The sequence below is a fragment of the Ranitomeya imitator genome, chromosome 3 (assembly GCF_032444005.1).
Source record: "Ranitomeya imitator isolate aRanImi1 chromosome 3, aRanImi1.pri, whole genome shotgun sequence".
Lineage (NCBI taxonomy): Eukaryota > Metazoa > Chordata > Amphibia > Anura > Dendrobatidae > Ranitomeya > Ranitomeya imitator.
Window position 1 is genome coordinate 318,657,395 of NC_091284.1, and position 14,628 is coordinate 318,672,022.

The 14,628-nt window shown below is 45.1% G+C and overlaps 1 long non-coding RNA gene across 1 annotated transcript in view; it reads left to right on the forward strand.

The window, feature by feature from the left end:
* LOC138669832 (uncharacterized) overlaps positions 1–8,277 on the forward strand; it is a 135,003-nt gene extending 126,726 nt beyond the window's left edge. The window contains exon 3 of the long non-coding RNA XR_011319242.1: positions 7,842–8,277. This is a non-coding gene — a long non-coding RNA (uncharacterized lncRNA). The remainder of the gene's footprint in view (positions 1–7,841) is intronic.
* Positions 8,278–14,628: the final 6,351 nt, after the last annotated feature.

Genomic DNA, 14,628 nt, shown 5'->3' on the forward strand with positions numbered 1-14,628 from the left:
GGGGCTTTGAGTCCTTTTCTGGGTCCCTGAAAACAGATAAAGAGAGACCCTTCCTTCCTATGCAACTAAGTGGATTCTAAGTATTGAGCTAGACACCTTCTCACATCTAATGTGTGGAATTTTTCCTCTTTTTTATTTTTAGGGTCTGGGCAGAAGGAAGGAAGGATTGTCTCCTGGGACCTGTGAAAATTGGACGCAACCTTGGGTAGATAGGCAGGGTCTGTTCTCAGGATAAAGGTACCGTTACGCTTAACGATTTACCAACGATCACGACCAGTGATACGACCTGGCCGTGATCTTCTGTAAGTCGTTGTGTGGTCGCTGGAGAGCTGTCACACAGACAGCTCTCCAGCGACCAACGATGCAGAAGTCCCCGGGTAACCAGGGTAAACATCGGGTTACTAAGCGCAGGGCCGCGCTTAGTAACCCGATGTTTACCCTGGTTACCATTGTAAAGTAAAAAAAAAAACACTACATACTTACATTTCTGTGGCGTCCCCCAGCGTCAGCTTCCCTGCACTGTGTAAGCGCTGGCCGGAAAGCAGAGCGGTGACGTCACAGCTGTGCTCTGCTTTACGGCCGGCTGGCACTGACACTGGGGGATGGCAGGGAAGCTGACGCTGAGGAACGTGACAGGAATGTAAGTATGTAGTGTTTTTTTTTTTTACTTTTACAATGGTAACCAGGGTAAACATTGGGTTACTAAGCGCGGCCCTGCGCTTAGTAACCCGATGTTTACCCTGGTTACCAGTGAAGACATCGCTGAATCGGCGTCACACACGCCGATTCAGCGATGTCAGTGGGTGATCCAGCGACGAAATAAAGTCCTGATCATTCCCCAGCGACCAACGATCTCCCAGCAGGGGCCTGATCGTTGGTCGCTGTCACGCATAACAATTTCGTTAACGATATCATTGCTACATCACAAAAAGCAACGATATCGTTAACGATATCGTTATGTGTGAAGGTACCTTTACCCTATCATCCAGGATTTGTGTAAAGGGAGGCCTTGCAGATAGGGCCTGGAGATCACTTATTCTACGGGCAGATGTTAAGGCTGTTAGAAGGGCCGTTTTAAATGATAAAGTTTTAAGGGGTATTGAATCTATAGGCTCAAACGGGGGTTCTGTTAGAGCTGACAAGACTATTAAGTCCCAAGTTGGTAGTCTTTTTATGTTTATGGGTTTAGATCTTATATCAGCTTTAATAAAACGTGTTACCCATGGATTAGCAGCTATATTCTCACTGTATAATGCCCCCAAAGTCGCTATTTGCACTTTTAGGGTGCTTAATGAGAGGCCCAGGGCTAAACCTTTTTGTAGAAATTCTAACACCTTAGGAACTTGGACCCCATCTTGTAATTTCACCCCAGAGGTGGACAGAAACTTTTTCCAAGTTTTTGCCGTATATTTTAGTGGTTACTGTTTTCCTACTTTTCAATAGTGTGGAAACTAATTTATCCGAAAAGCCCCTTCCCTTTAGTAGTGACCTCTCAAGTTCCACGCTGTCAAGTGGAGACTCTCTGACTGAGGGTAGAGCACAGGTCCCTGTGATATGAGGTCTGGAAGATCCGGAAGAACCCAGGGATCAGCGACCGATAGCATCCTCAGCCAGGAAAACCAGGTCCTTTTGGGCCAGAAGGGGGCTATTAGAATGAGTCTCACCCTGTCCTGTCTGATTTTCCGCAGAACTGCCGGGATAAGTATAGGAGGGGGAAATGCATATGCGATACCCTGAGTCCAAGGAATCGTGAATGCATCCAGAGCCCAAGGGCCCCCCTGGGGTCTAGAGAACAAAATTATTTTACTTTTCTGTTTTATACATTGGCAAAAAGGTCTATTACAGGGACCCCCCAAAGCTTTGTGATCTGATCAAAGATGCTTTGATTTAGAGTCCATTCCCCCTGTTTTAAATGGGTACGACTTAAGAAGTCTGCTTTCTGATTTTCTATTCCTCTTATATGTAGCGCAGAAAGGGATAGGAAGTTGTTCTCTGCTAAACTGAAGATTTCGGAAGTGGCCTTCATTAGGGCGTGAGATCTGGTACCCCCATGGTGATTCAGGTAGGCTACCACTACCTGATTGTCTGAAAAACACCTGGACATGATGCCCCTGTAGGCTGTGAAGGATGATAATAGAGCGCGGCCCACCGCCCAGAGTTCTTTTTGGTTTGAGGAAGCGTTGCATTCCTGACCTCTCCAAATTCCCTGAGTGACACTGTTGCCCAGGTGAGCTCCCCACCCCGTGGGACTTGCATCTGTGGTAACTATTCGAGATACCTCTATTACCCAAGGGACCCCTTTTGACAAGTTGTTGGGATCCAACCACCAAACTAGGGAATGAATAGTGGCTGAATTTAGAGTCATGTGGTCTTAAAGACGTCCCCTTAGTGTAATCTGATTCCTCAGAATGTCCCACTGGAGGTCTCTCGTGTGGAGTTGTACCCAATGGACTGCTGGATGGCAGGCAGAAAGGGACCCCAGCAATGACATCGCCCTTCTTAAGGTCATATGAGGGTTTGAGTAAGCTTTTGAGACAAGATTTAATGTTTTTTTTTTTTTCTGGTCTGGAAGATGACATTCCTGTGTTATTGAGTCCAAGGTTGGACCCAAAAACTCTTGAACCCTGGTTGGTTCTAGTTTTGATTTCTGAAGATTTAGAAGCCAGCCTAACTTTGTTAGGGTTTTTATCACCCTGTCGCATTGTTGACGACAGTGTTGGGCTGAGTTGCTCACAATCAGAAAGTCGTCCAAGTATGGAACTATCAAAATGTCTTTTTCTCTTAGATGGGCCATCATTTCTGCTATCAAATTGGTAATTATGCGGGGTGCCACTGATATGCCAAAGGGAAGGGCTTTGTATTGGTATTCCCTTACTTCCCCTCCCATAACTACTGCTAGTCTAAGGTATTTCTGGGAGTTCTTGTGGATGGGAATGTGATAATACGCATCGCTGAGATCCAACACTATCATGAAACAGTCCGGAAACAGGTTTTTGATTGTTGATTTTATTGACTCCATTTTGAAACTTTGGTTCTTTAACTGTTCAGCTTCCACAAGTTTATTATTGTGCGGAAGGACCCATCCGGTTTTGGAACTAGGAATAACGGGGAATAAAAACCTGTTCCTTTTTCCCGTGGGGGAACTTCTTGGATGACGGCTTTGTTTATGAGCTTCATAATCTCCTGTTCTGACGCATGTTGTTGTTGAGGTGAGGATTTTAGTGGAGTGACCACATAATTTTGGGGAGGAAGGGAAGTAAAGTCTATTTGAAGTCCCGATTTTATCAAATTCAATATCCAGACACTGGTTGAGATTTTTTCCCAGGCTGGGAGGAATTGAGATAATCTCCCTCCCACCCTGGGGGAGGTGTCACTTAGAGGTCTTTTTATCTCTTGAGGAATTACCGAAAAGGAACCCACTATCTTTCCTTTTCCCATCATCCCATCTGTTCTGTTCCCTTGGGGGGCGTCTCTGGAAAAATTTCCTATTCCGAAAGGGCCGTTTAACAAATGGTGTGGCCAGGTTAGAGAACCCTTTTTTCTTGTCTCCTGCTTTTTGCAAAATATCATCCAGGGTCTCCCCAAACAAACATTTTCCTTCACATGGGATTGAGCAAAGTTTTTGTTTAGTTTGTAGATCGCCTGGCCAGCTTTTTAATCATAATGTCCTACAAGCTGCATTTGATAGGGCTGCTGATTTACAAGTGAGTTTAACTGAGTCAGCTGATGAGTCTGCCAGAAAGACTGCTGCCCCTCTAATCATGGGAATAGATTCTATCACTTTATTTCTGGATACGCCATCCCTTAGTTGTTTCTCTAAATTATCAACCTAAATCATTAGGGATCTAGAAGTGCATGCGGCTGCTATTGCTGGCCTTAGACATCCACCTGCCGATTCCCAGGCCCCTTTAAGGAAGGTATCCGCTCTTTTGTCAAGGGGATCCTTCAGAGTTCCCATGTCCTTAAAGGGCAAAGCAATATTTTTTGAGGCCTTAGGATAGGTTCCCATTGCGTTAGGGCAATCCATTTAGCACATAGCGCTAGCACAATGTATTTTTTGGGGTCGCGTTTAACGTCCCCGCTAGCGCAAATCCCCGATCTGCAAGAGCGGGGAATAGACCTCGGACGCTGCAAGCAGCATCCGAGGCACGTCACAAAAGAACGGCACATCGCTAGCGCGTGCCGAAAATGGCACGCGCTAGCGATGCGCGTTAACATTGCTGCCAATGGGTGCGCTAACGGACGCGTTGCACGGCGTTAATTTCACCGTGCAACGCTGTCCGTTAGCGCTGTCCCATTAACGCAATGGGAACCTAGCCTTAGCTACTGCTACGTCAAGTTTAGGGGCTTTATCCCATGAAGTAGAAGCCTCTTCCTCGATGGGATATTTCCTTTTAAGGGAGGGTACCGACAAGTTTTTTCTCCCTGGCTTTTCCCACTCCGTTTTAATTAAGGCTTGGATGTTTTCATTAAGATGAAAAACTGTGCTTTTTTTTACCTAATCCTCCGAACATTATGTCCTGGTAGCCCCCCCCCCTACTTTAAGTAGGGATTAGAGGGGGGGGGTCACATGGCCACACAGACTATTCAGAGCAATGGTCATTAATTTATGGTGCATTAAGGGTTAAGCTATAAGCTGGTTGTTTACAGTTGTTGGGCAGAAAATAAATCTGGCTTCAGCCAGCTGTGTTGGCGCCCATTTAACGGCTGTCAATTGTTTATCAACGCGTTGCTGGGCTGTCTCTGGGATATTTAATGCCAGGTGTGGGCAGGTTTCAGTCAGTCTGAGGTACCGCCTGAAGAAAAGAAGATATCTGTCAGGATGGAGAGCCTTATTCAGCAAATTCTGGCTAGAGCTGGGGAAGAAGACGGCGCCGAATGGTTGAGGAGCTGCCTCTCTATGAGGCCTCTTACCACAGCTCCAGAAGACGTCCCTCCTCCTTCAGTCCAGTGCGCGCTGCCGCAGCCTCCGAGCCCACCTCTGGTGTCACCGGAAGAGGAAGCCCCCGACCGCTTACTCACCATCTGCAGCAGCTTCTCCGGTCAGCCGTCCGCAAGCGGAGTCAAGCAGGAAGTCCCGCCGGCTGCAAGCACGGAAGTCCCGCAGTTCATCGCGAGATGTCCCGAGGCGTCATGAGGAGCTGCCGACGACGTCTTCAGGAGCCTCCGACAGGGCTGGTGAGCCGCGCAGCCGTAGAAGAGCCGCGTCAACAGCGCCAATCTTGAATCCCTGGTCCCCCCCCTTCAGCGGCTGCAAGTTCCCACTTTCCTCCTCCTGCAAGAGGCCTGCCAACACAGTCCCGGGATACGGAGGTCCTACCTTCCACTGCCACGCCCAACATGGACGGCTTGAGTGCAGGCTGCGCACCGGAGATGCCGCTCGAGAACAGAAGCTCTGGAAGGGGTGAGAGCACTAATACGCCTGTATCTGTGTTTGATTCTGATTTAAAGCGCATGTTACAGAATGAGGCCCTAAGTGGTGTCCGTCCATTAGCTTCCCCTTCTATTCCCCCAATAGACCTTACTACTGCAACTCCAAAGAAAACTTTTAAAGAAGCCTTAACTTGTGAGTTATCCCCTCTAGGTTTCCATCTGAGCTCTGCTACTAAGGAGCTCATATGGAGCAACCAATACGTAGATTTGTTTTCATTACTTCCTCGCAGAGAACTGCCGAGTAAATCAGATAAGAAAGATGACAAGCCTGATTCTGAGGACGCTAAGCGCTCAATTAAATCTTTCAATAATTGTGTACAGGCTTTTTCTATTTACTCGGCGGTTCTTGGCGAAAAATCCCCGCAGCTATGTAGCAAGCTGTTCCAGCACATTGACATAATCCTTGAAGCATACCGCAATTTTGGTGGAGTTGCTTGGCTTCTTTATGATGAAGCTTTCCGCCAAAAGCTAGTGGTGCACCCAGAGGTCCGCTGGGGTAGTAAGGATGTCGGCTTGTGGTTAAATTTAATGCTCCCTCAACGACACTTCTCTAGCAGATCAGCAGCCACTCCTCTTCCTAGGAAAGGATTTTGTTTTGCCTTTAATGAGTCCAATTGTAAGTGGAGCTCTAATTGTTGGTTCCGTCACGAATGCTCCTTTTGTGGGAATTCACACCCCACCTTTAAATGCTTCAAGAAGCAATCAGCTCAGTCCCTATCAAAAGACGCTTATGGAAAGAGCTCAGACCCCAGTGAGGGTGGAAAGAATGGTTTCATGGCTAAAGCAATACCCAGTTCAAATGATCAGTAGTTTGCTTTTTAACGGATTTTTTTCTGTTTTTTTCATTCCTGCTTTCAAGGGGTCTGGCTGCCAAATCGTTAAGAATTTACGTTCAGTCTCTGTCTATCCGGAGGTAGTCAGGGATAAGATAATGAGCAAACTTGAACTAGGCAGGGTAGCTGGTCCTTTTTCATCCCCTCCGTTTCCTAATTTTAGAATTTCTCCGCTAGGCGTCGTACCAAAAACAGATCCGGGTTCCTTTCGGCTCATTCACCACTTATCCTTTCCCACGGGGTCTTCCTTGAATGATGAGGTTCATAGTTCAACCTGTTCCGTCTCCTATTAGTCCTTTGATAAAGCAGTTGACATTCTGAGGCAGTTCGGTCAGGATGCTTTAATGACAAAAATCCGCTAAATAATCCGCTATAAAAGTAAATCAAACCCCCCTTCATCACCCCCTTAGGGAAAAATAAAAAAAATAAAAAAATGTATTTATTTCCATTTTCCCGTTAGGGTTAGGGCTAGGGTTAAGGCTACAGTTAGGGTTCGGGCTAAAGTTAGGGTTAGGGTTTGGATTACATTTACGGTTGGGAATTGGGTTGGGATTAGGGTTAGGGGTGTGTCTGGGTTAGAGGTGTGGTTAGGGTTACCGTTGGGATTAGGGTTAGGGGTGTTTTTGCATTACGGTTTCAGTTATAATTGGGGGGTTTCCACTGTTTAGGCACATCAGGGGCTCCCCAAACGCGACATGGCGTCTGATCTCAATTCCAGCCAATTCTGCGTTGAAAAAGTAAAACAGTGCTCCTTCCCTTCCGAGCTCTCCCATGTGCCCAAACAGGCGTTTACCCAAACATATGGGGTATCAGCGTACTCAGGACAAATTGGACAACAACTTTTGGGGTCCAATTTCTCCTGTTACCCTTGGGAAAATGCAAAACTAGGGGCTAAAAAATTATTTTTGTGGGAAAAAAAGATTTTATTTGCAAGGCTCTGCGTTATAAACTGTAGTGAAACATTTGGGGGTTCAAAGCTCTCACAACACATCTAAATGAGTTCCTTAGGGGGTCTTCTTTCCAAAATGGTGACACTTGTGGGGGGTTTCTACTGTTTAGGTACATTAGGGGCTCTGCAAACGCAATGTGACGCCTGCAGACCATTCCATCTAAGTCTGCATTCCAAATGATGCTCCTTCCCTTCCGAGCTCTGCCATGCGCTCAAACGGTGGTTCCCCCCGCATATAGGGTATCAGCGTACTCAGGACAAATTGGACAACGACTTTTGGGGTCCAATTTCTCCTGTTACCCTCGGGAAAATACAAAACTGGGGGCTAAAAAATAATTTTTGTGGGAAAAAAATTTTGTTTTATTTTTTTTGGCACTGCATTATAAACGTCTGTGAAGCCCTTGGTGGGTCAAAGTGCTCACCACACATCCAGATAAGTTCCTTAGGGGGTCTACTTTCCAAAATGGTGTCACTTGTGGGGGATTTCAATGTTTAGGCACATCAGTGTTGGGGATTTATTCAAAATTGAAGGCATACTGAACCAGTATGGCTACCACAGCATCTTGCAGCGGCATGCTATTCCATCCGGTTTGCGTTTAGTTGGACCATCATTTATTTTTCAACAGGACAATGACCTCAAACACACCTCCAGGCTGTGTAAGGGCTATTTGACCAATAGGGAGAGTGATGGGGTGCTACAACAGATGACCTGGCCTCCACAGTCACCAAACCTGAATCCAATCGAGATGGTTTGGGGTGAGCTGGACTGCAAAGTGAAGGCAAAAGGGCCAACAAATGCTAAGCATCTCTGGGAACTCCTTCAAGATTGTTGGAAGACCATTCCCGGTGACTTGAAGCTCATAAAGAGAATGCCAAGAGTGTGCAAAGCAGTCATCAAAGCAAAAGGTGGCTACTTTGAAGAACCTACAATATAACACATATTTTCAGTTGTTTCAGACTTTTGTGTTAAGTATATCATTCCACATGTGTTAATTCATAGTTTTGATGCCTTCAGTGTGAATGTACAATTTTCATAGTCATGAAAATACAGAAAAATCTTTAAATGAGAAGTTGTGTCCAAACTTTTGGTCTGTACTGTACCTAAACTTTCAATAAACTGCATAAATCAATAGTCCAGTATATGTTGTCTCTGTATGCTTGATATTTTAGTTTGTTTTTCCTCTTAGCTCATGTTTGGAGAAGTTAGCTGCTCTGATGACTTATATACACTATACATAGAATATAAGGGGAAAAAATGTTTTCTAACATCTCAAATTCGGAAATACAGTAACAGGATCGATGAGGACATATACAGTCATGGCCAAAAGTATTGACACCCCTGCAATTCTGTCAGATAATACTCATTTTCTTCCTGAAAATGATTGCAAACACAAATTATTTGGTATTATTATCTTCATTTAATTTGTCTTAAATGAAAAAAACACAAAAAGAATTGTCTTAAAGCCAAATTGGATATAATTCTCCACCAAACATAAAAAAGGGGGTCGACAAAAGTATTGGCACTGTTCGAAAAAAAACGTGATGCTTCTCTAATTTGTGTAATTAACAGCACCTGTAACTTACCTGTGGCACCTAACACGTGTTGGCAATAACTAAATCACACTTGCAGCCAGTTAGCATGGATTAAAGTTGACTCAACCTCTGTCCTGTGTCCTTGTGTGTACCACGTTGAGCATGGAGAAAAGAAAAGAAGACCAAAGAACTGTCTGAGGACTTGAGAAACCAAATTGTTAGCTAGCATGAGCAATCTCAAGGCTACAAGTCCATCTCCAAAGACCTGAATGTTCCTGTGTCTACCGTGCGCAGTGTCATCAAGAAGTTTAAAGCCCATGGCACTGTGGCTAACCTCCCTAGATATGGACGGAAAATAAAAATTGACAAGAGATTTCAACGCAAGATTGTGCGGCTGTTGGATAAAGAACCTCGACTAACATCCAAACAAGTTCAAGCTGCCCTGCAGTCCGAGGGTACAACAGTGTCAACCCATACTATCCATCGGCGTCTGAACGAAAAGGGACTGTATGGTAGGAGACCCAGGAAGACCCCACTTCTTACCCCGAGACATAAAAAAGCCAGGCTGGAGTTTGCTAAAACTTATCTGAAAAAGCCTAAAACATTTTGGAAGAATGTTCTCTGGTCAGATGAGACAAAAGTAGAGCTTTACAGGAGAAAAAAAGAGGCATTCAAAGAAAAGAACATGGCCCCTACAGTCAAACATGGCGGAGGTTTCCTGATGTTTTGGGGTTGCTTTGCTGCCTCTGGCACTGGACTGCTTGACCGTGTGCATGGCCTTATGAAGTCTGAAGACTACCAACAAATTTTGCAGCATAATGTAGGGCCCAGTGTGAGAAAGCTGGGTGTCCCTCAAAGGTCATGGGTCTTCCCGCAGGACAATGACCCAAAACACACTTCAAAAAGCACTAGAAAATGGTTTGAGAGAAAGCACTGGAGACTTCTAAGGTGGCCAGCAATGAGTCCAGACCTGAATCCCATAGAACACCTGTGGAGAGATCTAAAAAAGGCAGTTTGGAGAAGGCACCCTTCAAATATCAGGGACCTGGAGCAGTTTGCCAAAGAAGAATGGTCTAAAATTCCAGCAGAGCATTGTAAGAAACTCATTGATGGTAACCGGAAGCGGTTGGTAGCAGTTATTTTGGCTAAAGGTTGTGCAACCAAGTATTAGGCTGAGGGTGCCAATACTTTTGTCTGGCCCATTTTTGGAGTTTTGTGTGAAATGATCAATGTTTTGCTTTTTGCTTCATTCTCTTTTGTGTTTTTTCATTTAAGACAAATTAAATGAAGGTAATAATATAATATATAATTGCCTAGAATACTACTTCCTGCAATTTGTGCCAACTTCCTGTCCGGAGCTAATGTCCGGAGCTAATGTCCGGAGCTAATGTCCGGAGATAAGTGACGTCAATAGTGTCCAGTGTCTGATTGGTTGCCGCCTGCTGCGAGCGACCAATCAGAAACGTGCCGTACTGTGACACACTCCGCCCGCCATTTTGGTGTGATTTTTGAATTTTTACCTCACAGCAAGTTTCTACTGCGTGGAGGCGGGCCCAGTGACGTTGCTCTTCAAGCTCCTGCCGAATTTCAAGTATATATGGATTCTAGACTCCCGATTGTTTAGAATCGGTCTGCCATCTAGTACCAAATAATTTCTGTTTGCAATCAATTTCAGGAAGAAACTGAGCATTATCTGACAGAATTGCAGGGGTGTCAATACTTTTGGCCATGACTGTATATGTGTGTGTGTTTTCTGGAATATGATTCAGCACAAACATGCTCTCTCCCTCCCTCCTAGACTGTGAAGAAATATGATGTGAAGCATTTAGTGAGCTGTACCCTGCTACAAGCCGTGACATTGAAAGTTCAGAGTCAAGCTATCTAACACATTTTGCAAACTTTATACTTATCATCTGTCCTATTGATTTATGCAAAGATTGTTTTATTTCTCTCCCAAACTATCTACTATATAATTGTCTAAGGGTCACTTCCGTCTGTCTGTCCTTCTGTCACGGTTATTCATTCGCTGATTGGTCTCGCCAGCTGCCTGTCATGGCTGTCGCGACCAATCAGCGACGGGCACAGTCCGGAAGAAAATGGCCGCTCCTTACTCCCCGCAGTCAGTGCCTGTCGCCCGCATACTCCCCTCCGGTCACCGCTAACACAAGGTTAATGCCGGCGGTAACGGACCGCGTTATGCCGCGGGTAACGCACTCCGTTACCGCCGCTATTAACCCTGTGTGTCCCCAACCTTTTACTATTGATGCTGCCTATGCGGCATCAATAGTAAAAAAAAGTAATGTTAAAAATAATTAACCTTTTTCTGACCTCGGACGGTACAGTACGTCCGAGGTCAGCTCCCCTGCTTTGATGCAGGGCTCCGCGGTGAGCCCGCATCAAAGCCGGGACATGTCAGCTGTTTTGAACAGCTGACATGTGCCCGTAATAGGCACGGGCAGAATCGCGATCTGCCTGCACCTATTAACTAGTTAAATGCCGCTGTCAATCGCAGACATCGGCATTTAACTACCGCTTCCAGCCGGGCGGCCGGAAATGACGTCATCGCTGACCCCCGTCACATGATCGGGGGTCGTCGATGCGTCTCCATTGTAACCATAGAGGTCCTTGAGACCTCTATGGTTACTGATCGCCGGTGGCTGTGAGCGCCACCCTGTGGACGGCGCTCACAGCACACCTCCATTTCTGCTACATAGCAGCGATCAGCAGATCGCTGCTATGTAGCAGAGGCAATCGAGTTGTGCCTACTTCTAGCCTCCCATGGAGGCTATTGAAGCATGGCAAAAGTAAAAAAAAAAAGTTGAAAAAAATGTTAAAAAAATAAAAAAAATATTTAAAGTTTAAATCACCCCCCTTTCGCCCCAATCAAAATAAATCAATAAAAAAAATATAAAATCTACGCATAATTGGTATCGCCGCGCTCAGAATCGCCCGATCTATCAATTAAAAAAAAGCATTAACCTGATCGCTAAACAGCGTACCGGGAAAAAAATTCGAAACGCCACGACATTGCATTAAAATGCAATAATGGGCGATCAAAAGAACGTGTCTGCACCAAAATGCTATCATTAAAAACGTCATCTCGGCACGCAAAAAATAAGCCCTCAACCGACCCCAGATCATGAAAAATGGAGACGCTACGGGTATCGGAATATGGCGCTTTTTTTTTTTTTTTTTTTTTTTTTAGCAAAGTTTGAACCTAGTCATGTTTGGTGTCTATGAACTCGTACTGACCTGGAGAATCATAATGTCAGGTCATTTTTAGCATTTAGTGAACCTAGCAAAAAAGCCAAACAAAAAACAAGTGTGGGACTGCACTTTTTTTGCAATTTCACCGCACTTGGAATTTTTTTCCCGTTTTCTAGTACACGACATGCTAAAACCAATGATGTCGTTTAAAAGTACAACTCATCCCGCAAAAAATAAGCCCTCACATGGCCAAATTGACGGAAAAATAAAAAAGTTATGGCTCTGGGAAGGAGGGGAGCGAAAACGAACAAGGAAAAACGAAAAATCCCAAGGTCATGAAGGGGTTAAAAAAAACTGCTATACTCACCCTTCATTGTACGTTGAGCCACTCGCACCTGCCGCCATCTTCCTTTCCCAGTGATGCATTGGGTAATTTTGCAATGCATCCCGGGAACGGAAGATGGCGGCAGCCGCGCGCCCATCTGCACAGCGCCGTTGGATCCCAGGAGGCGGACAGACAGGACGCTGAGGAGCAGCGACGAGAATGGTGAGTATGTTACAACTACAAAGGGCCCTCGGATCATTAGTTGAGTATGTTTATTTTTTATTTTTTAACCTGTGACATACGTGGCTGGCCAATATACTATGTCACTGGGCAATATACTACGTGGCTGGGCAATATACTACGTGGCTCTGTGCTGTATACTATGTCGCTGTGCAATATACTAAGTGGCTCTGTGCTGTATACTACGTCACTGGGCAATATACTACGTCACTGGGCAATATACTACATGGCTGGGCAATATACTACGTGGCTGGGCAATATACTACGTAACTAGGCAATATACTACATGGCTGGGGATTATACTACGTAACTGGGCAATATACTATGTGGCTGGGCAATATACTACGTGGCTGGGCAATATACTACGTAACTAGCCAATATACTACGTGGCTGGGAAATATACTACGTAACTGGGCAATATACTATGTGGCTGGCAATATACTATGTGGCTGGGCAATATACTACGTGGCTGGGCAATATACTACGTGGCTGGGCAATATACTATGTGGCTGGGCAATATACTACGTAACTGGGCAATATACTACGTGGCTGGGCAATATACTACGTGACTGGACAATATACTACGTGGCTGGGCAATATACTACGTGCCTGGGCAATATACTATGTGGACATGCATATTCTAGAATACCCGATGCGTTCGAATCGGGCGACCATCTAGTACAGTTCATAATTCCCTATTTTTGCAAGAATTACAATATACTTTACTATTGGCTTGGCCGCCTCTCGTACGATGTGTAACAACTGACCATGGCCCAAACACATCGAGACCAACGCTGGTAAAAGGAGGGTCTGGGCTGAGTCTATCTGCTGGTAGGTCAGCCATCTTTTGTGTTTGAGTTGAACCACGAAGCTTACGGCAGGTAATACATTTGTAGATGATACTACTGATGAGTCTTTTTGCACCGACGATCCACACGCCAGTAGTTCTGATGGCTCCTTCTGTAAATAGTCTTCCTTTGTGCTTGACCAGATTGTGATAGTGTTGTACGATTAGGTAGGCAACATGACATTTTCCGGGAAGTATAAGAGGAAATTTCTCCACAAACTCCATTTCAGCTTCTTTGAGTCGGCCTCCTACTCTCAGCAGGCCGCTGTTGTCGAATGGGTCGAGTTTTCTCAATACGCTGCTCACTGGTATTGGAGCTTTGTTAATAAGACATTGAATTTCTGCAAAGTAGGTTTCTCTTTCAACAGTGAGGATGATGTGATTTCTACAGAATCCTAAGTCGGAAGTAACATAGGTTTTTTACAAAGATGCCAACCTTTACATTTTTCGGTGCCGCAACTTCTGGTGGTCCTGAATGAGCGAGCTATATGAGTCAGACAGGTAATGGCTCGAATAAGCGACTTCCAAGTTGAGAATCTGTCGAACCTGCAAGATCCAAGCTGGATAACAGAGGTCATTGTATGAAGTGTAGACACCTGAGGGCGGATTTCAGCATCTGAGTCCTCTCCTACTAGTTCTAAGGTGTATGGAAAACATTCCTCAAGCAAGCGTGTCCTGGGCTCTCCTGAGAAGACTGATGGCAGTCTCATTTGAAGGCATGGCTTTCAGACAGTCGTCGACATAAAAGTCTTTTTCTGTGAATTGTCTGACATCTGCTCTGTATTCTGCTTCTCCTTCCTGAGCCGACCTTTTGAGTCCGTAAATGTCGACTGCAGGGGAAGGACTGTTGCCAAAGATGTGCATTCTCATGCGATACTCTGTGACTTCTTTAGTAGGATCATTGTCTCTGTACCAGAAGAATCTTAGGAAGTTCCTGTCTCTCTCACAAGGAAACAATGAAACATTTGCTGGATGTCAGCGATGAAGGCAATGGAATCCTTACGGAAGCGCATAAGTACTCCCAGCAGTTTGTTATTGAGGTCTGGTCTGTCAGTAGAACGTCATTCAGGGAGACATCATTAAACTTAGCACTGGAATCGAACACGACTCTAATCTGGCCTGGTTTCTTAGGGTGATATACTCCAAACATGGGTAGGAACCAGCATTCTTCAGAGTCTTTGAGAGTGGGAGCTAGTTCTGTGTGACAGTTTTCGAAAATCTTTAACATGAAGGAGAAAAAGTGATCTTTCATCTCTGGTTT